General features: G+C 40.5%; 1 pseudogene; it reads left to right on the top strand.

Moving 5' to 3' along the window:
• The first annotated feature begins 232 nt into the window (after window positions 1-232).
• On the top strand, window positions 233-3,362 carry LOC147842804 (uncharacterized; annotated as a pseudogene).
• The last annotated feature ends 22,344 nt before the right edge of the window (window positions 3,363-25,706 follow it).

The following is a 25,706-nucleotide window of genomic DNA, read 5'->3' as shown; positions in this document are numbered from 1 at the left end:
GCGGTGAAGGTCGCAGAGCGGGCGACGTGGGTGCATGCTGAGCACTGCAGGAAAATTCCATCACCTGAGGAGGATTCCACGAGGGAGTAGGAGAGAAAGAGGGGCCCTGAAACCATCTGAAGGAAAACAGCAGGCTGTTATCTGAGGGAAGCAAGGTCACAGCTGGAAAGAAACAACAACAACTCAAGAAGTGTGTGTGAAACAGTAACCTCTGAATACAACACCAAGCAGCAAACAGACGGAGGAGAAAGCAACCAAAAGAGAGGTGAATAAGCTGAGCTTGACCATTGCATTAAAGATCTGAAGATGGACGAAAAGATTCACTGGCATCCATTCCGAATGCCAGATATGTGTGGGCTAAAACAAACCACGTCGTTGCTGATTTTACTATCATTGACACTTTGTTGCGTCATCTTTCTTGCTCTGGAACTGGCAACGGAGTATGGAGCAAAGCTTGACATCAACGGAAGAAACGGTACAGAAACAGGGATGACGACATCACAAGCCAATCATTCAACAAGACTGCGTGCAAAGAGAGCGTTAAAGATGACAATCGCCATACCAATCTACGTTGATGAAGAAGAAGTGGTAACAGTGACTGAAGGGGTGACGGTAAAGTTCTCTTGCAACCCTTTTCTACACAACTGTCCTTATTGTGCCAGACCAGAATATGAGGGCACAAGCAAAGCCGAGTACAGTGAAGTCTAGTTCTGCATTTACCTATTCGGAACTTTGATAACAGGGTTTCTGCTGATGGGCTTATGCGGGGCCCTGGGATATCGGAAACTGATAAAAGCGGTCAGCGCAGCTCAAAACCCCACTAGGCTGGCCGGCTTGATTGAAACACTGATGGGTAGGGTCGCGAATCAGACTATGGTCCTTGACCGCAAACTGGAAACCATCGAGGTGAAGCTAGCGGCTCTGCAACAAATTTTGGCCAGATCGGGAGACGAGTGATGGACATTAAATATCTGTGAAATTGGCAGATATTGACCTAAAGTGGAAGTATCTTACTGTCTTTTTTTCGGCTCTCCTCTTACTCCTGCCAGACGGCCTCGGCTGGAAGTAAACAACTCCCTGGGATAAGCAAGATAAGCGGACGCTCTGAAATTCCTCCCCTGTCAAGGACACCTGCGGGACTCTGGACTATGCAGGCTCACACACACACAAACATATCTACAGATAAACATTCACCACCGATCCCCATCCAAACGCCTTCGTGTGCTTTTACCCACGTGGGGCGTGGGCGGGGCTGTGACTTGCGCCGGAAATGGCTGCTGGACCAGTTGGCTGCCCGCACTCAACGGACTGTTTTCCATTACCCCTGTTCCCATCCCCTCTGTCTATGTTGTGTCTTGTCGGTGTGCTTATGCTAAGATTGGGCTGTTTTTCTCCCTTTTCTCACTTTGTCCTTATCAAGGGCAAGCTGAGGGGGTGTTTTTTAGCCTAACTGTCCAAATGTATCTTTCTTCATTTCTAAACGCTACCTCCTAAGATCTGTCTCCCCTGAAAAGTTGTTTGTGATGTTTTGTGTATGGTCTGGGGGGTCCAATCTCGCTATACTAAAGTGTAGTGACAAATAAATTGAATCTAAATCTGAATCTGAATCAAGGGCTCGTGCAAGTGGAAAGACGTGAAAGCCTACAGCAACCCAGTCATTTATGGAACAGATGACCGATTCGAAGTGAAGAAGAGGAACAGAGGAGGGAACAACAAGGATGGAATGACTGTCTTAATTGAAAAGGTTCAAATGTCTGACGCCGGCACGTATTACTGTGGCATAGACGTGCAAGGAACTGACTGGTATGAGACTTTTAAAATTGTTGTGAAGAGACCTGTCCCAGCACCAGCCAAAGCTGTTGTAAAACCAATGTTTGAGCCAGCAACAGACACAGAGAAAGCCTGGATGGGGAGCTATGGCGGAGACGGAAGAAAAGGAGTGAGCGAGCCAGTGAAGACAGCCATGTCACAGTATCAAGGTAACAAAGCGTGCACCTTGGTGATGCTACAGAAGAGGGAGTTGGAGATCATCAGGAGCTGCTGGATGTGTCTGCAGATGTCTCACGCATGGAAAGCAGCCCCTCTAGTGGTGACAGCATGGAACGACACCAAGTGTTTGATACCACCTCAAATGACAAAGGTTTTGGAGGCCGGAAAGGACATTGACAAAGGCCTGGTTCCAAAGATGACGCCGAGTTTGAACTGTGAAGCATCACAGATGAACAAGAAATCTGGAATAGTGCTGCCACCTCTGCGAATTGTGCGCACACAAGGAGATGTGTGTGTGTGTGTCATCCAACCAGAAACAACGTTGCAACTACCATCACGGGCTGGTCTGATTGTAGACTAAAGATAGAGACATCAGCTAAATCCCCCTACAACTGTACGGCGGTAATTAAAGGTGTGAGAAGGTACTTTCAGTGTCCGTTTAACAGTCCGAGTGACTCATCACCAGCAGCAGTATGGGTGTGTGGGGATAGGGCATTTCATTCACTACCAACAGAAAGGTGGTCTGGATGCTGTTATCCTGCTTTGATGAATGTGGGTACTTCTATTTATCTCCCAGGGACAGATGAAGACACAGGGGGGAGACATAAGAGAAGTATTAGTGTTTTACCTGGGGAAATGCCTGACAGGTACAATGGATATGTGTTATTTGATCCCTGGACATCAATAGGGGCCAACGTTGGGTTATCATTGTTCTGGCCAGGGGGGATAGCCGTAAGCATAAATAAGATTAATGGTTTGGCATGGTCGGTTTTGGCAATTGCAAACAGTACTGAAACTGCTCTGACACTGATTAGTGATGAAATGAAACAAATTAGAGATGCGGTAATCCAAAACAGAATGGCATTAGACATCTTAACAGCATAGAGGGGGGGCCTATGTCGTCTGGTGGGCGTGTCCTGTTGTTTTAGCTTACCTGATTACAGTCAATACATTACTGATATTGTGACCCACATTAGAATGGCCGTAAAAGAACCTAAGAAAGTTAGCAACCCATGGCTAGATTGGCTGTCATTTAAGTGGGGAAACTGGATCTACTGGGCCTTTACTGTGGTGTTACCTGTATTGGGGGTGGGTCTAGTGATATTATGTTGTCTGCCATGTATATTCAGATTTGTATCATGGTCAGTGGGCAGACTAATTACACCGACAACATCCCATCAGATGATAAGAGTGGCCGTGAATGAAGAGGGTATGAATATTGACATGGGTGAAGATTTTGATTATGACTTTGATGATAGCAGCAGCGACATAGAAATGGATAAAGAAAAACCCTAAACAATTGAGAACCTAATTTTAGGTGACGACTGTTACTTAATTGGGAAGATATTAACGAACCAGATTTTTATTATTTTTTAATTTTAAGATAACTATCTGCTTTCTTACATATGATCTGTAACAAGTCTTAAAAGAGTGATCGTTTACATGAAAATCGAGAGAAAAGTGTGAATGTGATGTGTTTAAGAGTACAGAAACAACAACGTGTTCCTATGTTCATGAGTGTTATTGATGAGTTGCTGTAGAGTGTTAGTAATTTTAACTGCTTGAAGAAATGCTTCTAGAATTTTGTTGTGTGACCAAATCAATAATGTAAAAATAACAAACAATTCTGGGATTTGAACCTCTGAGGGGTGACTGAGGGTCCGATTTCGATCGGGAGCGCAATAACAGTGATTATTCGTTTAGCCCGGCTCCCAGGGAAGAGGGATGTTTTGAAAGATAAATCTTAATGGGGAAACTATTAAGAAGAGTGTTTAAACATCTCTAGTGTGTTTGATGTGTGCAGAAACCTGTTAAATGATTTTTTTGTAATCAGTGTGATTTTGTATTTAATTGAAAAATGAATTTAATAGTGAGTTATCAATGAATGATAAAAAGAGACGAATTGTAATGGAAATTCATTTTTAGATGAACATGTGAAGTGAAAATTTGCTTACTCCTCATCTTTAGATGTGTGAAAAGTCACTTGTGTTCACAGTGTACTTTTGTTTATACAGCCTTACATTCCCGTATGTGACCACCTGGTCCTTATCTTTTTTAATTAGGCTTTACGATGAACATCTGTTAGGGGTAGGGGGCATGGGCTGTGTGATATGTGACTGGAAAGCAGCAGGATGGTTTTCACACCTGACGTGGTATGTGTGGTTTGGGTTGAACTGGAGTTGACCTCGTAAGCAGCACAACCCAGATAAAAGGATGAGCACACTTTGCTTCATTGTCTCATTCTGCAGAAACTGTTGTTGCTGTATGACTGTGACCTTCTTTGCAAAGAATAAAAGCTTTGAAAAGACATCCCGGGTAAGACTTTGTTTCTTGACCACCGAGAGCGCCTCCTTAAAGGAAATTGCCACAAAGCAAATATCTCACCTCCAGCTTTTCCGTGGGACCCGCGCGCTTCCCGGATCAGCACACCCACTCCGCGCTGCCCCACTGCTGGTTCGTCAGCGATTGTAGCGATGAGTCCATTAGCGAGAGCTCTGCCTGCCTGGTTAGCGCGGGCCAGCTTTTCGCGGTGGCTCATACGCACAATCAGACTCGGCTATGCGATTCAGTTCGCAAAACGGCCCCCCAAGTCACGGGTGTGTATTCACCATGGTCAGCCCCCTGTCCGCCCCTGTCTTGCGAGAGGAGATTGCTGTCCTCCTGGCGAAGGATGCAATCGAGCCGCTCCCTCCAGCCGAGATGGAGAGCGGGTTTTACAGCCCACACTTCATCGTGCCCAAAAAGAGCAGTGGGTCACGGCCAATCCTAGATCTGCGCGTTTTGAACCGCTGTCTGCACAAGCTGCCGTTCAGAATGCTCACGCAGAAGCGCATCCTCCGGTGTGTTCGTCCTCTGGGTTGGTCTGCAGCATTAGACCTGATGGACGCGTATTTCCATGTCTCCACTCTTCCTCGCCACCGTCAGTTTCTTCGGTTTGCGTTTGAAGGTCGCGCTTGGCAATACAAAGCCCTCCCCTTCGGGCTCTCTCTGTCTACGCGGGTCCTCACCAAACCCGCGGAGGGTGCTTTAGCGCCCCTTCTGCTCGCGGACATCTGCATACTCAATTTCTTGACGACTGGCTGATTTTTGCCCTCTCTCGGAGCAATTGATTATGCACAGAGACAAAGTGCTCCGACACTTCCACCTGTTGGGGTTTCAGGTCAACCGAGAAAAGAGCAAACTCGCAACCGTGCAGAGGATCTCTTCTCTCGGGCTGGAGCTGGACTCCGTCACCATGGCAGCGCGCCTCTCCGGAGAGCGCGCTCAGCTGATGCTGTACTGTCTGAGAGAGCTCGACAGTAAAATAGTGGTCCCACTGAAACTATTTCAGAGGCTCCTGGGGCATATGGCATCCGCAGGCGCTTCATGCCGCTCGTATTATTCTATATGAGACCACTTCAGCACTGGCTTCACGATCGAGTCCCCAGACGCGCATGGCACGCGCGCGCACACCGAGTCTCTGTTACTGCGCTGCGTCGCCGCGCCCTCAGCCCTTGGAGCGACCCCTCGTTCCTACAGGCCTGGGTGTCTCTAGAACAGGCGTCCAGTCTTGTTGTCGTTTCAGCAGACGCTTCCAACACGGGCTGGGGGGCTGTGCGTTGCGGGCATGCGGCTGCGGATCTGTGGAAAGGTACCCAGTTGCATTGGCTTATCGCCTGGAGCTGTTGGCAGTGTTCCTCGCTCTCCACCGTTTTTTTCCGGTGCTGGAGCGGCAACACGTGCTGGTCAGGACGGACAGTACGGCGGCGGTGGCGTATATCAGCCGTATGGGGGGTATGCGCTCTCGCCGCATGTCTCAGCTTGCCCGCCGTCTGCTCCTCTGGAGTCATCCGCGGCTGAAATCGCTGCACGCCATTCATATTCAGGCAAGCTCCACCGTGCAGCCGATGCGCTCTCACGGCAGCCTTACGTCCTGGAGAATGGAGACTCCACCCCGAGTCTGTCCAGCTGATATGGGCACGGTTCGGGGAAGCCCAGATCGATCTGTTGCTTCCCCCGAGATCGCTCATTGCCAGTTGTTCTTTCCCTGACCGAGTGCTCTCGGCACGGATGCACTGGCTTACAGCTGGCCTCGGGGCATGCGCAAATACGCGTTTCCCCCAGTGAGCCTGCTCGCGCAGTTACTGTGCAAGGTCAGGGAGGACAAGGAACAGGTTGCTGTCAGAGGATGTCAGAGCTCTCCCTCGCGATAGCCCTCCCCTGGCAGTCCCTTCGAGAGAGCACCTACTCTCTCAGGGACAGGGCACCATCTGGCACCCTCGCCGATCTTTGGAGGTCCTTAGACGCGAGGAAGACTTAGGTAACCTCCGATTGCGGTGGCTAATACCGTCACTCGGGCTAGAGCCCCCTCCTCGAGCGCGCCTATGCCCTGAAGTGGAGTCTATTCACTGAATGGTGTGTCTCTCGCAGAGAAGACCCCCGTAATTTGCCAGATCAGCGTTGTGCTTTCTTTACGCCGAGAGAAGCTGGAGAGCAGGCTGTCGCCCTCCACACTCAAGGTTACGTGGCTGCCATCTCCGCTCTCATGACGCGGTGGCTGGCAGCACCGTGGGAACGCATAACCTCATCATCCGGTTCCTTAGGGGCGCTAAGCGAATTAATCCACCTTGCCCCCTCTCATGCCCTCTTAGGATCTCGCCCTCGCTACACAAGCCGCGTCAGATCCCTTCGATCCTCGACTCAGTATCTTTCTGTCCCTGAAGACAGCTCTGCTGGTCGCGTTGATATCGATTAGAGGGTTGGGGACCCGGAGGCATTTTTCGGTCAGTGACACGTGCCTGTAATTGGGCTGGCTTTCTCTCACGTCCTGAGACCCCGCCCGCGATATGTGCCCAAGGTTCCTACCACTCCGTTTTATTACGAGGTAGTGAGCCTGCAAGCGCTGCCCTCGAAGGAGGCAGACCCAGCCCTTCTTTATTGTCCAGTTCGCGTTTTGCGTATTATCCGGACCGCACTCAGAGTTTAGATCATCTGAGCAGCTCTTCGTCTGTTATAGCGGTCGGCAGCAGGAAAGTGCCGTACTGAAATATGTTCCCACTAGATTGTGGATGCCTTTCTTTCGCTATCAGAGCCGAGGTGAGCCGCGTCCCCCGAGAGTGCGTGCGCACTCCACTCGGAGCTACGCATCCTCTCGAGCGCGCGCACGCGGCGCCTCTCTAACAGACATCTGTAGAGCTGTGGGCTGGGTGACACCCAACACATTTGCAAGGTTTTACAATCTGCGAGTGGAGCCGGTTTCCTCAAGGGTATTAGGTAACCCTTGGTGATTGAGGAAACAATTCGGTAGGGTGTTGAAACACGCTTGCTGCGCCATTCTCCCTAACACGGAGGTACGTGCGCCTTTTTATCTGTCAGTAAAGTTCCCCGTCAGGTGAGCCCTGCAGATTCCTCCATGGCCCCCAGCACTGACTCAGCGGAGGAGTCACTTGCTGGCCCACTACGTTGTAGGTCTGCCCGCTGGTCAGCCCGCGTTTTGGGTAAAGGTGCCTGCTATGCGTGATCCCCACTAGGCGATCCCATATGCTTATTCCGCCACGGTTAAGTCTCCCCCCCTGGGCGGACCCGTGTCTTCCCTCTCCGCTAACCACTCTTTTGCTATGCGTACTCCCCCTTTTTAGGGCTAGTCCATATGTAAATTCTGCCATCTATCCCCCCTTGGGTAACGAATGGCCTCCGCAGCGTCCTCCCTATCGGGATTGCACGCTTCCCAACGTACTGTTGTATTTGCCTAGAATTATCTAGATGCTCACGACTTCCCAAAAATATATCTAAATCCGTAAAACTTCTGTTGAAGTAGGATAAATTAGGGCCAGGGACACGTTGGAGGACCGCGCCTCCCATGATGTGGGTGCGTCACGCTTGCTTGACAATCCCCTCACCGGGGGCGTTGGTAAGGTGCAGTCATTATGGCGCTTTCCATATTTCTCCCATTTCGTGGATTCAATTAATCCACTCTATGGCACTGAAGTTCCTCAACCGAAGGGGAACGTTCGAGGTTACAGAAGTAACCCTTCTTTCCCCGAGGAGGGGAACGGAAGTGCCATACTCCGTCGCCATAATGACTGTCCCTTAGCTGTTTGAAAGTCTCTTCAGCTTAAAAGGATGGCGTTTGCTCGCTCCAGGTGTGCTTATATGCTGGGATAATTGGCAATGAAGTACACCTGTGCAAGCTTACGCTGCCAATTCATTGCTTTCATTGGCCCGTTCAATACTCTTTCAGACAAGCGGCTTCTGAACCGAATCCTCCCATTTCGTGGATTCAATTAATCCACTCTATGGCACTTCCGTTCCCCTCCTCGGGGAACGAAGGGTTACTTCTGTAACCTCGAACGTTTTGAGGTCTAATACAGCAAGTAATAAAAACAGCTTCAACCACTAGAAAGCATCATTTTTTTTGTTTTAGACAACATATCATTAAGTGTTAAACATGTTAATAAAAGTTGCAAGTGAAAACCTATGTCTCTGACTGAGTTTGTAATACTGCTAGTTTTGACCGCTCTGCTGGCTGGGAAAAGCTCGTTTTGAGGCCTAATACAGCAAGTGATAAAAACAGCTTTAACCACTAAAAAGCATCATTCTTTTAGTTTTAGACAACATTTCATGCAGTGTTAAACATGTTAATGCAAGTTGCAATTAAAAACCTGTGTATCTGACTGAGTTTGTAATGCTACTTATTTTGACCTCTCTGCTGGCTGGAAAAAATTGTTTGTTTTAAGGCTTAATACAGCAAGTGATATAAACAGCTTCAACCACTAAAAAGCATCATTCTTTTTGTTTTAGACAACATTTTATTAAGTCTTAAACATGGTAAAGCAACTTGCAAGTTAAAACCAGTGTATCTGACTGAGTTTGTAATACTGCTTATATTGACCTCTCTGCTGGCTGGAAAAAGCTCATTTTGAGGTCTAATACAGCAAGTGATAAAAACAGCTTCAACCACTTTTTTTAGGGAGGCAAAAAAAAGCACTTTTTTGTCTCTCTCAAAAAAGATTTTGGTCTGGAAATTTCATATCACAGCGAGAGAAGCAGGAATACAGCTTGAGAGGTCAAATTAAAGCACTTTTTTGTCTCCCTCAAAATAGCTTGCTCTTCCCTTGACACTTGTTAAATCATGCTTAAATTCATGCATATGTTGTTCAAAACCAAAAGAATGATGCATTTCATTATTTTAGGCCATTTTTGTCACTGTGATTTTGGCCTGGAAATGTCTTATTACAGCGAGAGAAGCAGAAATACAGCTTGACAGGTCACATAAAAGCAATTTTTTGTCTCCCTCAAAATAGCCTGCTATTCACTTGACACTTGTTAAAGCATGCTTAAATGCTTGCATATGTTGTTTAAAACCAAAAGAATGATGCATTTCATTGATTTAGGCCGTTTTTATCACTTTGTGATTTTGGCCTGGAAATGTCATATTACAGCGAGAGAAGCAGGAATACAGCTTGAGAGGTCACATCAAAGCACTTTTTTGTCACCCTCAAAATAGCTTGCTAATCACTTGACCCTTGTTAAAGTATGCTTAAAATGCATGCATGTGTTGTTTAAAACCAAAATAATGATGCATTTCATTGTTTTAGGCCATTTTTATCACTCTGCGATTTTGGCCTGGAAATGTCATATTACAGCGAGAGAAGCGGGAATACAGCTTGAGAGGTCAAATCAAAGCATTTTTTTGTCTCCCTCAAAACAGCTTGCTATACATTTGACACTTGTTAAAGCATGCTTAAAACGCATGCATATGTTGTTTAATACCAAAAGAATGATGCATTTATATGAAGGTAAATCAGTTGTGAAACTCGAGAGCTTGCAAATGTAAATAATATTTGTATGTGTAGGTTGAAATGTACACTTACAGCTCTAATGTGAACAGCTGAAATCCTCGATTTGCACACACACACAACAATCAACACACTTGTGTTTTAAATTCGAAGTTGCAGATTAATAATTGTGTATTTGTAAAATGTCATTCACAAATACAAAGTGACAGACACACGTGTGCACGGCAAATTTGACTGCATCTTCGCTCTACAACCACAGGTCGGCACTCACAACCTCTCAGATTCGTCAGTACAACTACAAATCTCTGCGCTCTGACTTTTGCTACACATCTCCCGCGATCTCTGTAGCAGAACTCATCTGAGCACTTGCAAATGCGGGGCGGGGGAGGGGCGGGGCAGGTGTAAAGCTGTTTGATTGGCTGATGCCTGACCAATGAACAATGCCAGCAGCCAACAGGACTGAGGTGCAAAAGAATTATTTCCCACAATTATTTCATTAGTTAGGGTTTATTTAAACTCTCTTCTGAAGAGATTCTTGTTAAAAATCATAAATTCTGTGGAAATGTACACACCAGTAAAAGAGCAGCAAAGCCAGTTTATTGGCTAGAGCCAGCCAATGAGATGAGGCGTTTCTGTTTGTCAGCACACAGGGCAGCTCACGTTGTTGGAGGCCTCGAGCAATCAGAGGGTAAATAATGATTTTTTAATAATTATCTATATGTTCAATACTGTTAGCTAAGCTAAGGTCTGTGCTGGGTGCTTCTCTTGTTTGTTTCTTATATAAGAAAACTGTTATGAGTTATTTAGGAGCTGCTTTCAATCATGTTATATGGTTCTAAAGATACGATTCAACCCACATGAAATAAGAAGTCGTAATAGTATTTATAGTAAATAATAGTACGTTTTTGAACCATACTAACTATAATAAACAGTATTATACTGTATATATTGCAGTATCTACAACTTTGTTAATGAATGCAACAGCACACTGTAGTATTAACTAGCATGAACTGTAATAAATTGAAGTATATTTACACACACACACACACACACACACACACACACACACACGCACACACACACACACACACTCACACACATATTAAAAGCAATTAAAAATAACACTAGGCATTTCAGTTTCTTACAGATCATACCGGTTTGTTATTATAACCTGCATCATATCTATCTATCCATCTATTGACGGAGAAATTGTAATCTTGTCTCCCAATAGTGTGCAGTGAACATATATTTGTATGTGAAGGATTTGATCTTCTCTCCAATAGTGTGCAGTGAACATATATTTGGTAAAGTGTGCAGTGAATATGCAGTAAATATCTCCAATTGTGTACAAGTGTGCAAGTAAACATATATTGTTTAACATATGCAATGAACATGTTATTCTGTATAATCATATTAATATGTATACAAATAAGTGTGAAGTGAATGTATAACAGTAAGAGCAAGCCTAGTAGTTAGCTGAGTACATGTAAACTTTAAACCAGCACCTAAAGGGCAAACAGCCAAGAATATACCTGAGTTCAAAAGGCACACAGCCAAAAATATAGCAGGTTCACAGCACAAGACCATATCTGTGGGAAAAGTCTGCAACACTACATGTATCAAAGCAAGACAGGGACACAGAGAGGCAGAGGTTCATGGAGAGACATTTGTTTGTCTGTTAGCCTCTCGTTTTTATTGTCTGGCAATAAATCCAACTTTTGAAATCAAGACCCACTGACTCGATTGCTGATTGAAAGACAAGGAACAGAACACGACAAATTGGTGACCCCGACGTGATTTGGCTAGGAGCAACGGAGTGGGGACCTCGCTGGCGGAGTCTGATGCGGGCGACACAATTGCAGTGGCCACTGTGAAAAAAGGTAAGCAATTTTTTGCTTATTTAATGAAAAATTGTGTGGCTCGACGGACTCTGCTTGTAAGGGTAAAAACACTCAAAGTGCTCTTCCAAACTTAAATAATTAATACGTTTAAAAAAGGGTTTTGATTTCAGAAGAAAATGTTGCATGCAACAATCTGTGTCTTGCTTTAAGAGGGCCTTGAGGATAAAGATAAGACATTAACAACTAATTGTTACTTATATTAAAGATTTTTTGAAGGAAGTAAGGATAAAATCTTAATAGATTGTGACGATTAATAAGTTAAAACAGATTAATAAAGTAGAGAGAAGCGCGCAAAGACCTCGGAGTACCCGTTCTGTTTTAATAATAATAAATATTATGATTCAGGAGGCTGGGGGAAAAAAGGCAAAAATCCTGGAAAATGCTATTTTTACTGTAGAGCAGTAGAGATTGGAAGCAGAAGTAACAGGTCACTTAGGAAAGTGTTGCAAGCCTGTGTGTGTTGGGCTCTGTGTCCGTGAGATTGCGGTATTGAATAAGGTTAATACATGAACCCCATAGGATAAGGGGGGTAGAAAAGTAAATGCTTTAAAAAGTGTGATAAAATATTTCATGAACCCCATAGGATAAGGGGGGTAGAGGAGTGAATGTTTTTAGAAGTGTGTATTCAATAAAGCATTGAAGTGAATGAATGTTTGAAGAAAGAATTGTGAATAAAAATTGAGGAAAGACTTGGGAAAACAAAGTAGAACAAATGGAAAAGTTAACTAGTTAAAACAAAAAAGTAGTAATAATAATAATTAGGCTTGTGCTGCAGCAATTAAAATTTGAAATAAAAGTGAGGGTAAAACAATAATAATAAAATAAAAATAAAGATAAAAATTAAATAAATAAATTAACAATCAAAATAAATAAATAAATATAACTTGACTAAAATGAATAAAGGATAAAATAGAAGGATAAACAATTAATATTGATTGATATTTAGACATGAAAAAAGAAGTCACAATAATAAAAAACTCAATAAATAAATAAAAATAATAATAAAAAAATAATAATAAATAAAAAATAAAAATTAATTAGAAGTACAAATTATATAAAATTTAAACTACTTATTTAAAGAATAAATAAAAAAATAAGTAAAAAGAAAAAAAATAATACTACTAATAAATAATAATAATAAATAATAAAAATAAATAAATATAAATAAATAAATAAAATTTAGATACCAAACAAGTGGAAAAAGAAAATTGATTAAAGTCAAATACAAATAATAAAAACAAAGTTTTAATTATAATAATAATAAAAATAATTATAATAAGAAGAAGAACAACAATCAAGTGATAAAACAAATAAATAAAAAATAACAAAATAAAGACACATAATAGTTTACAAATAAAGAAGATAGCAATGGCAAGCTCTCCAGTAGAAATACTAGGATCAAAGTATCCATTGTGTAAAGAGCTTATTGATAAATATTCAAAAAAGTAGCAACTTAGAACTAAAAATATGATGACAATCTGGCCACAAGGTGGAACTTTTGATGTAGCATTATGTGAAGAAATGGATACTCTAATAAAAAATTATAAAAGAAAAGGTAGTAGTAGAAGGAGACAAAAAAAAAGATGAAAAAAGAGCAAAAGAGAGAGAAGTGTTAAACATGTTCAAAAAAGGAGAAGATAATTTAAGAAATATTAAAAAGGCAAGAAAAATGCTGAAAGAGGCTGACAAAGAAACCACTGCTAAAGAGCAAATGTTTAATAGCCCTCCACCTTATTTACAAGCTGAAGGGCAATGCCCTATGCTTAAAGGGCTCATGGAGGTGTCAGGAGAACTTAAATTGGAAGGAGAGATGGAAATGGAGGAAAAACAATTAGGGGCAAGCGTAAAATCAAAACGATCAGCAAATAAGGAAAATAAAGGGGCATATGCACCCTTGGATTGTTATAAACAGGCCCGTGAAGCATTAGAACAAATGAATAAACAGTGTGAGGACAAATTAGAGTATAGGGAGCCAAAAGAACAGACAAAATCATATAATAAGGAAAGGGGAGCATGGGGTGGAATTAAAGATATTGACATGGGAAGTACAATTGGAGAAACTGAAAAACTGTTAAAAGACACATATGACAAAGTAAAACAAAAAAGGAGATTGTTATTCAGTTCAGATGAGGAAGAAGATTGGGAGGAGTCAATACTTGATACAGGAAACTGGGAAAGGGGGAACAGGCTTAGGCCATTTAAACAATGCCCAATTTTAATAAAAGGTGCACAAGCACAGTATGTCCCTTGGCCTACATTGGATTTGGAGGGTTTGATTGCTAGGCTCCCAAACATCCATGAGGGGGCAGCAAAGTGGATAAGGGTATTTGAAGAGGAATCAGTTGGAAAATTGATTTCTTTGGGAGACATTAAATCTCTTCTTGCAAAGACTGTAGGAGGAGCAAAGATGGATGAAATCCTTCACGCTTCTAACCTTGACAGGGCTGTGAACTCTCAACAGATGGATGGGACTATTTTTGATGCCTTCCGTCCAGCAGTGTGGCAGGCACTGCGTGCAGAGTATCCACTAAGACTGGACCCTAATATGTTAAGAGGTGATTAGTTGGGGGAAACAGAGAATCCAATAACGTATGTTCAGAGACATTCACGACAATGGAAACATGACACTGAAATTGATCCTGAAAGAGACCCTATAATGGCTACACTGTTTCGACAAGCCATAATTGACTCTATGCCTTCCTCAGTGAAGAGCAGGTTAGAAGATGTGGTGGGGTTAAACTCTAAATCTCACAAAGAGTTTTGTGATTATGTGGCACATGCAGTTGAGCAGTACAGGAAAAATGAACAAAAACTCAAAAAGCAAGAAAGTGAGCTGCAAAGAAAATTAGCTCAATTGCAACTTGATGAACTGACTAAAAAGAACAAGAAAAAGATCCAAGCTCTTGTAGAGACAGAGGAGGGGGAACCACTAACAATGATGGCTCCAGTTACAGCTCCAGCACCAGCTATGCAGTCTGCCTCACAAGCTAAACATCCAACTAATACCCAAATGACTCCACCCATAATAAACAATTATACCCAACAGCCAGCAGCCGCGACCTGGAGAAAAAGACCCAGAGAGCAAAGAGGGAATGGCAAAGCCTATGTGACACCTACAGGCATGTGTTGGGGTTGCGGATTATCAGGACACACCAAAAAAGACTGTCCCACCAATCCATGGGAGCAGTTTCCTCGGGGTGGAAGGGAGGTAACTTGGCATCAAACATATCCAAATCCTAACCAAGGTCCAGTTAATCCTTGGAGAGGACCCAATAAGGGATATTGAAGATGCCCAGAGAATCCTATACGGGATAATCAGCTTCCAATGTTAACAACTAATGCTAACGAAGAACCTATGCTACCAATTAAAATAGAGGGAAAAACAATACCAATGCTCCTTGATACTGGAGCTGTTTACACTTCTGTTAATTCAAATTATGCGTCACATTTTCCCCTGTCTGGTAAATATGCAAAGACAATAGGATTCTCGGGAAAAGTTCAATTAATTCCAATGACTACTCCAGTTTGTATACAAACTAAAAATCAAAGTGTGACGCTACCCATTCTAGTATCAAGTCAAACTCCTTTCAATTTGCTAGGAAGAGATGCATTATGTCAATTAGGACTACATATTTGGTGTACTTCAGATGGAGTGTATATAGATGCAAAAGGAATTGAAAATCAAATGGTAATAACCGAACCAAAAGCTAATGTGTATTGGATAGGACAAATAGAAAATGATGTAAAACAAACAATAAATAAATGGGGAAAATACATTGAAGCACAAATTGATGAAGCACAGATACCAAAATCAGGTTTTCATTGCACAATGGTTTATGATTCTGAAAGAAATCCAGACATAGAACAGCAATGGCAGAAAGAAACAGAAGGGCAAAAAATTGAAATGATCTCACAACACATCATATTAGGTAAGCAGGGAGCAGCTCTAACCATAGTAAAAAATAAATTTGCTGAAAAATGGTTTAATGTTACAGATTCAGTTCCACATATAGCTATATATGTTGGAAATAACTGGAAAACAAAAGATTTGGGACAAATGGCAAAAAAGGCAGAACAGAGCAAATGGGTATCAACAGAAAATCCACTAATCTTTCAGTCAGATGATGAAAATTATATCAAAATTGTGTGTACAACCAATTTGATGGGAATTCCCCAAGAAGTTATTATCGGACAAGACAAAATAACACAAATGAGTACAAAATCAGAATTAATAAATGACCTAGAAACTGAAATGTTTAAAGAAATGGAATGCCAAGTGCCACCAGAATTATGGTCTTTATATGATAATGATGTTGGCTTGATAAGATCAGCTAATCCAGTAAGAGTTCAAATTAAACCAAATACCCAACTGCCCAGAAAAGCACAATATCCATTGCGGCCTGAGGCAGAATTAGGAATCAAAAACACTATTGAGGGTTTATTAAAAGCAGGAGTATTAGAAGAAACAACCAGTTATTGTAACACTCCGATAATGCCTGTAATTAAAGCAGATAAAAACAGATGGCGTCTGGTTCATGATTTAAGGGCAATTAATGACATTGTAGAGGATTTTCCAGCTGAAGTTCCTAACCCACATACTCTCTTGACAAATGTCCCTCCTAATGCTAAATATTTCACAGTGATTGACCTTTGTTCAGCCTATTTCAGTGTGCCATTAGCAAAAGAAAGTAGGTACTTGTTTGCTTTCACATATGGGGGTAAACAATATACTTACACCAGAATGCCCCAGGGGTTCAAGCATTCGCCACATGTATTCAACCAAATTCTTAAAGAAGATTTGGAGGATCTTGTAATGGACAGTACTCTGTTACAATATGTAGATGACTTAATCATCTGCTCTCCTTCATTAGAACAATGTCATAAAGATTCAATTAAAGTCCTCACTAAGTTGGCACAAGGAGGTCATAAAGTATCTAAAAACAAAATGCAGTACTGTCAACCTCAGGTTGAATATTTGGGACGATTGATTGCCTTTGGCACACGAGCTATAGCTCCAGCTCAGTTGGAAGGAATAAGTAAAACACCATTACCCCAAACAGTAGGACAGATGATGACTTTTTTAGGAATGACAGGTTTTAGTTCAGACTGGGTAGAGGACTATGCAATAAAAACAGCACCACTAAGAAAGCTTATGAAACAAGCAGGATTACAAAACTTAAAAAACTCATTAACATGAAATACAGATGCAAGGGTAGCATTTGAAACAATAAAAAAAGAATTGCAAAAAACACCAGCATTAGGAAATCCTGATTACTCTAAAGAATTTTCTTTGTATGTAGCAAATAGAGTGGATGGTTACGCATCAGCTGTACTGATGCAAGAAACTTGTAGCGGAAGAAAAAAGCAGCCTATAGCATACTATAGCACTAAACTTGATAATACAGCTCAAGGGTTTCCACCATGCTATCAACAAGGTCTCGCAGCAATTCATTATGCTTATGAAAAAGCATCATCAATAACCATGGGTTATCCAGTCACAATTTATACTCACCATAAAACTGTAGAGTTAATAGAACAAGGAAAATTTGTTTTAACTCAAGCTCGCATTTTAGCTTATTCAACTCTATTAACATATCCAGATGTAACTATTAAGCGATGTAAAACATTTAATCCAGCTGAATTAATTCCATTAGCATTTGAAGGAGAACCACACGACTGTGTGGCAAATTCATTAACATTTACTAGATTAAGACCAGATCTTGAATCTTCCTGAGGCAGAAGTAACTTATTTTGTGGATGGTTCAAGTTTTAGGGACCATTTAGGAATCCATACAGGATATGCAGTAGTCAAAAAAGAGAAGGAAGAATTTGTATCAGTAATATCTCATCATTGTGTTCAACCATGCTCTGCTCAATTAGCAGAATTAAAAGCGCTTACTACTGCTTGCCAATTAGCAAAGGGACTGACTGCAAATATTTATACAGATTCAGCATATGCACATGGTGTATGTCACTTATTCGGAGCAGTATGGAAACAACGAGGCTTTAAGAAAACTGATGGGTCTCCTATCCAACATGCAGAACAAATAAGTGAATTAATTTCAGCAATGATGCAACCAAAACGATTGGCAATAATAAAGTGTCAAGCACATAAAAAAGGAAATGACTTTGTCATAAAAGGAAATAACATGGCAGATTTAGAAGCTAAAAAAGCATCAGGGTGTGAAGTAGCAGTTCTAACCCCAGTAGTGCTAATAGAGCCACAACCTCAATTAGATGATATTGTACGAATACAACAACAAGCAGGTCCCTATGAACAATCAATGTGGCATCAAAGGGGGGCTAAAAAAGACTCACAAGATATTTGGCGTACACATGAAGGGCAAATTGTTGCACCAACAGCACTTCTAAATATTTTAATATCAGATGCACATGGTTTTGATCACTGTGCTAAAGGAGAAGTAATAAGAAAAATCAAACAACAAGGATATTGGTCTCCTTATTTACATGCAATGGTTGGTGAGTTTTTGTCCTCATGTGAAATTTGTGCTAAATATAATGTGAGAAAAGGAACAGCAACACCTATAGGCCATATACCAGTACCTGAAGGACCATTTAAACATTTGGTAATGGATTACGTAGATATGATAAAACGAGTCCAAGGCAAAAGATACATGCTTGTGATAATTGATAGGTTCAGTAGGAGGGTGAAAGCAGTACCATCAGCAGATCTGGGAGCAGGAACAGTTATTAAATTTTTAACTAGGGAAGTAATACCTAGATTTGGAATACCATCAGAAATTAGTTCAGATAATGGATCAGCATTTGTCCAAAAAACTTTCAAACAAGTATTACAACATTTAAGAATAAAGCAAAGACTAGGATGTATTTATCATCCACAATCACAAGGAATTGTTGAAAGAGTCAATGGAACCTTAAAAGCTAAACTTAACAAAATCTGTGCCAGTACTAAACTTAACTGGGTGGATGCTTTGCCTCTTGCTTTAATGAGTTACCGCATGCAAACTAATAGAAACACACATCTAACACCGCATGAAATGCTAACAGGCCGGCCTATGCCTGCACCTTTTTGTAGAGGGCCCTATAAAGGACCACCACTAGAACAATTACAAATGGAATTAAAATCATATATGAAGAAACTAACTGCAATACACAAAGCTATTTATGACCAGGAAACCAGGCGACAGCCACTTGAGGAGGGAGAAACGCCAGGACCGGTGGTGCCAGGTGATCAGGTGTATCTAAAGGTGTTCCGGAGAAAGTGGAATGAGCCAAGACGGGAAGGACCATATCGAGTTGTGAGAGCCACCCCAACTGCAATTCAAGTGGAGGGGAGTACAACGTGGTACCATCTAAACCACTGCACGAGGGTTCCAAAGGAAAAAGTGACAGCAGGAGACCACCAGCAGGAAACTGTCAGCCCAGAAAAGCCCACAGCAGAGAGTGATGGTGAGCAAAATGTGGCAGAGAATGATGAATAAAACTATTAGACAAGTGACTATGATAATATGTCTAAGCATCATATACATGCCACAAAATCAAGCCACTAGAAACAATATAACTCAAAATCCAACCACTCTCAATGACGACCTCCAACTTAAGAGTAACATCTCAGATACAGGAAGCATAACTCAAAGGCCCAATTACACTTCCATGCTGACCACACTGCAGTCACTAAGGAATGAAAGTAGTAGTGCCAATACAACTGAACTGTCACTAGAAGAATATGAAAAACAGCGAAGGGATGTTGACAACTTGTACGTCATTCACGAGGAACACACAGAACTAGACATACTTTTGGAAACAGCACAGAGTAATCAATGGTTTCAATGGGCTTCTTTCACAGCATCAGAAATTAGCAAAGAGAACTGCCTTTTCTGTACAAAAACTCCAATGAGTCAAGTGGTTGTGGTCCCAAATCCTTTCACTTATGAACATTGTGCTGAATTTAACAGAGATTTCTGTCATATGAAACAAGACTTGAGACTTTTCTGTCCAGCTGAATGTTTGGGTTACTTAAGCCACTCAACACTAAAAACTTTATTTAGACATGTTGGACGTTTGAAATCTAAATGTAGAAGCTTTGGCATTAATGAAAATTTAAAAGTGAAAAATATTCAAGTAGAAATTCCTCTATGGTTTTCTATTGATTACACAAAAGAATATGAATGTTTTGTTAAACCTTCAGGAGTAGTAGATGTTGGCAAATTCAAAGGAAAATGTAGTGTAATTTGGAATCTTGATCCACAAAAAACTCTTAGAAATTATGACGATCCACCATTTGCGTCATCATTTCGAGCAACAGGAACAAAACATGGAAAAATAATAGAGCCAGCAAAAAATTGTGAAAATCAAACTATAGCTTTACCTGATATAGATAGATATAAAGATCAAACGCTAACACTAGCAGACTTCTTTTGGATGTGTGGGAATAGAAAGCTGTTACCTTCTTTACCCTTAGGATGGACTGGTACCTGTACTAGAGTACGTATAATACAAGAAATACAAGATATAAATTGGGAAACTGAATCTACAATAGGTGAAAGTGACACAATTAATTATAGAGTTAAAAGAAGTTATAAACCAGACCCTACAGTATACATAGATTCCATAGGTCAGCCACGAGGTATACCAGATCAATTCAAAGCAAGAAATGAGGTTAAATCAGGAATTGAATCAATACTTATTTGGATATCACAAAACAAAAACACAGAATGGATAAATTACATTTACTACACCAACAAAGATTTATTAATCACACAAATGAAGCATTAATGTCATTGGGGGAACAATTAGATGCAACTAGTAGAATGACATGGCAAAATAGATTAGCGCTTAATTGGATGTTAGCGGATAAATCGGGCGTATGTGTGCTCTTTGGCGACCAGTGTTGCACCTACATACCAAATAATACAGCGCCAGAAGGTACGTTTACAAAAGCTATGACAAAACTCAAAGAATTACAGGTAGAGATGGCTACAAATGCGGGGAGAGATGAAAAAATGTGGGACTGGTTTGATCTGAAACTAGGAGCATGGGGAGCCTGGCTAGCTAAAATGGGAATGTTTTTAGGTGTGGCAATATTAATAGGAGCATTATTATTTTGTTGTGTACTGCCATTATTAAAATCATTAATTGTCAAAGCTTCAACAAAGCAAATGGAAATGCTACAATATCACGGAAGTGGGAAAATGATGCTTGTAAATGACCATTATGGACAGTCTGGGCACTGGGCAGATCAACTTAAATGGCAAACTCAAATATCAACAAGTTCTGAAGAGTCTGAAAGCTCAGACGAAGAAAAGGAATACAAATGATTCATACCCTGGGTGTAAGTGCTAGAACCTCTACCCCAAGGGAGGCCCTCAACGATGCGCAAAGTATCTGGGCTGAAGAGGAACACGTTGTGATGGGCAACTACTTTTGATGTTTGTGATTATTGTGTGAGATATATTATGTGTGTAAAAGATTAATGATAACAATATCTATATATATTAATGTATTCTACATAACTGTGACACACACAGGCAAGCGCTGAACCAATTGCACGCTCATGCTTTAAACACTATTTTCTATGAAACAGAAAAAACAGAGGAAGAAGTATTTTACTATCCCTATGTCAACAGTAGGGGTAGATGTTTGGCTTCTACTTCTGCCACAGTGCGGTAGCATAATCTGGTCAATTGGTAACTATTATGTGGCTAATATCAGTCACTAGATAGTGGTAACTAAGGGAACCGGATTGTGAAATTGCACTATGGGTAAAAAACAATAATATTAAGACTTCAGAAAAAGTCTTAAGAGGAGGGAATATGACAGAGAAATTGTAATCTTGTCTCCAATAGTGTGCAGTGAACATATATTTGTATGTGAAGGATTTGATCTTCTCTCCAATAGTGTGCAGTGAACATATATTTGGTAAAGTGAGCAGTGAATATGCAGTAAATATCTCCAATTGTGTACAAGTGTGCAAGTAAACATATATTGTTTAACATATGCAATGAACATGTTATTCTGTATAATCATATTAATATGTATACAAATAAGTGTGAAGTGAATGTATAACAGTAAGAGCAAGCCTAGTAGTTAGCTGAGTACATGTAAACTTTAAACCAGCACCTAAAGGGCAAACAGCCAAGAATATACCTGAGTTCAAAAGGCACACAGCCAAAAATATAGCAGGTTCACAGCACAAGACCATATCTGTGGGAAAAGTCTGCAACACTACATGTATAAAAGCAAGACAGGGACACAGAGAGGCAGAGGTTCATGGAGAGACATTTGTTTGTCTGTTAGCCTCTCGTTTTTATTGTCTGGCAATAAATCCAATTTTTGAAATCAAGACCCACTGACTCGATTGCTGATTGAAAGACAAGGAACAGAACACGACACTATCTGTTTACATGTTTGTGTACAGTGTGTCCTTTATATCACTTTTTTAATTATGAATGTTACTAACTATAGGTTATTTCTCAGTTTCCTGTAAGGATGGAGTGACAGGAGAGAACAGCATGTTTCAAGTCGATGAGGAACTCAGAGAAGCTGCATAGCTTGAATAGGATGTTATTTATGCTAAAGATGACATGATGATCCAGCTCATCTACAAACACTTCAAAATGATTCAGATCATTCAAGAGGAAGCCGACTTTATTTTCTCTTTTTACTTGCCAAGATGACTACAGATTTGAACAAAACACACACTCACCCACAAACACAACTTTTATTTTGATAATTGTTTAATGTAGTATTTTTACACTTTACTATAAGGTAGGGGTGTCAAACTCAGTTCCTGAAGGGCCGTAACCCTGCACGTTTTTAGTTGCAACCCTGCTTCAACACACTTAAGTGAAAGTTTCAAACAAACCTGAAGGACTCAATTAGTTTGATCAGGTGTGTTTAATTAGGGTTAGAACTAAACTTTGCAAAGCTGCAGCCCTCCAGGAACTGAGTTTGACACCTGTACTGTAAGGGAATGTAATTTGTCAAATAAAATTTACAGTCCAAATAAGTGCAGTGCAAATGTCTAGTTACTTGTATTGAAATACTTCAGGGTTTTTCCTTGTTCATAATGAGATGGAGGTGGTAAATCCAACTTCATCATTACCCATCAAATGTTATCTCCTCTTTAATACTTTGCTCAAGCCTTTACTAAAGGTCAGAAAGCAAGCCATTGTGTAAAGCTGGTTGATGCTCGCTGTAATAGAGAGAGATGATGACTGTTCAGCTTATGTTGCTTAACCCTGCAGATGAGATGCTCAAAGTGGACCCTCAGCCGAGCGATGGACACTGTCTCCCTCACATAGTTGCTCTTCCTTTGAACACACATATCATGTTAAAGGATGCAAGTTGTGGACCTAAATCAGATGTAATGCATGTAGATGTATAAATTAGAAAGAAATGAAACTGCTTTAAAATGTATTAGGTTTTACATATAAATACGTGTTCTTAACAGATTTGTTTCAACATGATATTTGTATAATAAATGGCATTAGAATGTTAAGTTTTAAACAGATGGCTATATTTCAATTTTTATAAATTTAAGCTATATATATATATATATATATATATATATATATATATATATATATATATATACACACACATATATATATATATATAAATATATATATATATATATATATATATATATATATATATATATATATATATATATATATATATATACATATAAGTACACTTCAATTTATTAAAGTTCATGCTAGTTAATACTAGTGTGCTGTTGCATTCATTAACAAAGTTGTAGATACTGCAATATATACAGTATAATACAGTTTATTATAGTTAGTATGGTTCAAAAACGTAATATTGTTTACTATAAATGCTATTACAACTTCTTATTTCATGTGGGTTGAATCGTATCTTTAGAACCATATAACATGATTGAAAGCAGCTCCTAGATAACTCATAACTGTTTTCTTATATAAAAAACAAACAAACAAGAGAAGCACCCAGCACAGTCCTTAGCTTAGCTAACAGTATTGGACATATAGATAATTATTAAAAATCATAACTTACCCTGATTGCTCGAGGCCTCCACACCGTGAGCTGCCCTGTGTGCTGACAAACAGAAACGTCCCATCTCATTGGCTGGCTGTAGCCAATAAACTGGCTTGCTGCTCTTTTACTGGTATGTACATTACAGTAGAAATAATGATTTTTAACAAAAATCTTTTCAGAAAATAGTTGAAATAAACCCTAACTAATGAAATAATCGTGGGAAATGATTCTTTTGCACCTCAGTCCTGTTGGCTGCTGGCATTGTTCATTGGTCAGGCTTCAGCCAATCAAACAGCTTTACACCTGCCCCGCCCCTCCCCCGCCCCGCGCTGCTCACGCCTCTGCATTTGCAAGTGCTCAGGTGAGTTCTGCTACAGAGATCGCGGGAGATGTGTAGCAAAAGTCAGAGCGCGGGAGATTTGTAGTTGTACTGACGAATCTGAGAGGTTGTGAGTGCCGACCTGTGGTTGTAGAGCAAAGATGCAGTCAAATTTGCCGTGCACACGTGTGTCTGTCACTTTGTATTTGTGAATGACATTTTACAAATACACAATTATTAATCTGCAACTTCGAATTTAAAACACAAGTGTGTTGATTGTTGTGTGTGTGTGCAAATTGAGGATTTCAGCTGTTCACATCAGAGCTGTAAGTATACATTTCAACCTACACATACAAATATTATTATCACAAGTGCTCACATTTACATTTGCAAGCTCTCAAGTATTGCTACTGACTTACTTTCATACATTTAATTCTTTTAAGCCGTTTTTATCACTTTGTGATTTTGGTCTGGAAATTTCATATCACAGCAAGAGAAGCAGGAATACAGCTTGAGAGGTCAAATCAAAGCATTGTTTTGTCTTCCTCAAAATAGCTTGCTATTCATTTGACACTTGTTAAAGCATGCTTAAAATGCATTCATACATTGTTTAAAACCAAAAGAATTATGCATTTCATTATTTTAGGTTTTTTTTATCACTTTGTGATTTTGGCCTGGAAATGTCATATTACAGCGAGAGAAGCAGGAATACAGCCTTAGAGGTCAAATCAAAGCATTTTTTTTTTTCACCCTCAAAATAGCTTGCTATTCACTTGACACTTGTTAAAGCATGCTTAAAATGCATGCATATGTTGTTTAAAACCAAAAGAATGATGCATTTAATTGTTTTAGGCCGTTTTTATCACTTTGTGATTTTGGGCTGGAAATGTCATATTAGAGTGAAAGAAGCAGGAACACAGCTTGAGAGGTCACATCAAAGCATTTTTTTGTCTCCCTCAAAATAGCCTGCTATTCACTTGACACTTGTTAAAGCATGCTTAAATGCATGCATGTGTTATTTAAAACCAAAAGAATGATGCATTTTATTGTTTTAAGCCGGTCTTATCACTTTGTTATTTTGGCCTGGAAATGTCATATTACAGCGAGAGAAGCAGGAATACAGCTTGAGAGGTCACATTAAAGCATTTTTTGTCTCCCTCAAAATAGCCTGCTATTCACTTGACACTTGTTAAAGTATGCTTAAAATGCATGCATATGTTGTTTAAAACCAAAAGAATTATGCATTTTAATGTTTTAGGCCGTTTTTATCACTTTGTGATTTTAGCCTGGAAATGTCATATTTCAACGGGAGAAGCAGGAATACAGCCTTATGAGGTCAAATCAAAGCATTTTTTGTCAACCTCAAAATAGCTTGCTATTCACCTGACATGTGTTAAAGCATGCTTAAAATGCATGCATACTTTGTTTCAAGAGTTCACACTTAGATACTGTTTGACAACTTGTTAGCAAGTTAGCAGGTTTATCCCGGGAGAGAACCCTGAGCTCGAAGATAGTTGAGCCCAGGGCTCCCGCCAGGTCCATAAAGCATGTGAGGAGAGTACGAGATCAGGTGGTTCTCGAGAGCTCGAATATTTTCCTGACTCCTGTGGGAGTCGAAGCTCTTGGCCACTCCTGCGGGAGATAGAGCTGTAAGTGCCATCTCCAGCTGGAGTTGGGAAAGATTGAGGGCAGGTGAAGGCCCCAGCTAAAGGGTGAGTG

Source organism: Danio rerio, chromosome 8 (assembly GCF_052040795.2).
Source record: "Danio rerio strain M-AB ecotype USA chromosome 8, GRCz13ab, whole genome shotgun sequence".
Classification (NCBI taxonomy): domain Eukaryota; kingdom Metazoa; phylum Chordata; class Actinopteri; order Cypriniformes; family Danionidae; genus Danio; species Danio rerio.
The sequence above is the reverse complement of the archived record's forward strand: the minus strand, read 5'-3'. Positions and strand labels throughout refer to the sequence as shown.